The following is a 2,439-nucleotide window of genomic DNA, read 5'->3' on the forward strand; positions in this document are numbered from 1 at the left end:
ATATATATATATTATATATATATATTATATATTATATATATATATATATATATATAATATATATATATATATTGTGTATATATATATATATATATACACATATATATTTACATGTACATGATATATATGTATATATATATTTACGTGCATATATATAAGCATGATTATGTCAGTAGATGAAATTTCTTATTGCCTCATAAGTGATGAGTTTTGAAATATGAAATTACAGCTGTTTTATTTTACAAGAATGCTACTATGTATTGCTGCTCTAGAATCTTTCACTCAACATTGTACTCAGGCCTTACCTGTGTTATTATCTACAGTTTACTTTTTCAGGTTTTAAAATGTTCTATATTACAAATAATAATATTTGTTCATTTATGGTTATTTGTTTTGGATAGCCCTAGGGCTAAATATATTTGGTGTTAATTCTGTTCTCCTGTGAGTGGTTCTGAATAAGGAATGAGTCAGCACTCGGGTGATTTCCTGTATACCTGCTTCTCACCTTAATTTGTAAAATAAAGGAGATCTGATAAAAGGGAAGATAAAAGGGAAGATGGAGTGGAAGGTTGGGAGAAGAAAGAGGAAATGGAAGACGGAGAGGATGCAGAGGAGGAAGAAGAAGAAGAGCAGAGCAGAAGTAAATGGCCTGGAGAAACTGCAAATTCTAAGGGGTCTCATAAACTGTGGAAGATGGTTATATAACGGTAGATCTCACCAACCTAGGTGGACAGAATGTATTCATATTAACTATGTTGTGTTTTCATTGCCTGGGCATATTTGAGAGGAGATTTACCACAACAGTTATTTCTCTTCTGGAGTCACTCAGTTTGTCTCATATCGATATGTGCATTTATATCAAAATGTACATATTGTTTAGTATAAATCTGTGTACATTTCATGTTTGCTTTGAAAGTAAGAAATATGAGCAGTTTTAAAGGTTTCACTGTGCAAGTCTATAGGGAGTCCTTGCAAATTAAAGTTGTAGTCTACCATGACCTAATAGAACCTCTGAACATCTCAATGATTTGAGGGCACATTTTCCTAGAAGGGCTTCTCCTTCTCTGACCTTGTTTGGGAATCCCAACTCTCCATAACTTCTACCAGGGGAAAGTTGAGAAGTTCTTGGCAGACCTATAAACTTCCTCTTTTCCCAAAAAAAGAACCAACCCAGCAAATATCTGGACTTCCTAGAATGCCTCTCCATAAAAATGAGGCATCCACAGACCTTTTAATCTCTAAGCAATGAGTTTCATTTACCCTGAAACCTCTTACCCTCTCTCTAAAACCCATGTATACCCCTGTTTCACCTTGAATAATGCATATACTTACAAGCTTACCCTGAATAGAGGTATATGCACAAGCTATGATCATTTTAGAGAGCTGTTTCATTACAAAGCATAGGAGAATGCCTTCCTTTGAAAGATCTGTAACATTAAGATCCTTGGAGAAGACTTTCCCCAACCCAAAGCCCATTCAAATTGTCTCTGCATTCCTACCCTTCCAACTTTATATTCTTTCACAAAAGTGAAACAGAAATCTAATACAATAACAAAGCCAAGAAAACAAAGATGAAAACATACTTAAATAGAAAGGAAAACACCAATCAGTAAGCAAATAAAAACACACCAAAAACTGTGGATCCTATTTGTATTTTGGTCAACTACACCTGAACCTGAGGTCCTTCCTGGTAGGGTTGATATGTCCTGTATCACCTTAGTGGATAAAATTGTTGTTCCCACTCCTAACTAGTTGCTTGGTGTTCATTTATTCACACATTCATTTATTCATATATTTAAAATGTAACAATATAAGGTAAAAATAAAATGTTTAATATTTACTTAGAAATAGCATATTAATTATAACAAAAACTATTCATTGACGTTTTACAAGTCAAACCAACCTAAGAAAAAAATTCCAAGAGAAGGCACAAGATTCCGAGACTCATTGGTTTGCACATTCAGGAATTCTATATAAACACTAACCATAAAGCTATTACTTATACACAGAGGTCTTGGTATAGAGCAGTGTTTGTGTATGCTTTTGTACTCGCTGTGACTTCATATGAGCACTGTTCATGTTGATTCAGAGGTATTTGTTTTCTTGGTGTTCTTCATTCTCTCTGGCTCTTATACCGTGTTTAGTTTTTTATTCTACAGGGTTCCCTAAGCTCTGAGAAGTGGAATTTGATGTAGACGTCTCATTTAGCACTGAGTGTTTCAAGGTTTATCACTCTCTGTCTAATGTCTGATTGTGGGTTTCTATATCTGAACAAGATATTGATCCATGAGTATAGTGGAATATCTCTAGAAATCATTCTATCTCTATCTTTCATTCATTCTCTCTTCTCTTCTCTTCTCTTCTCTTCTCTTCTCTTCTCTTCTCTTCTCTTCTCTTCTCTTCTCTTCTCTTCTCTTCTCTTCTCTTCTCTTCTCTTCT

Source organism: Mus caroli, chromosome 10, assembly GCF_900094665.2.
Source record: "Mus caroli chromosome 10, CAROLI_EIJ_v1.1, whole genome shotgun sequence".
Lineage (NCBI taxonomy): Eukaryota > Metazoa > Chordata > Mammalia > Rodentia > Muridae > Mus > Mus caroli.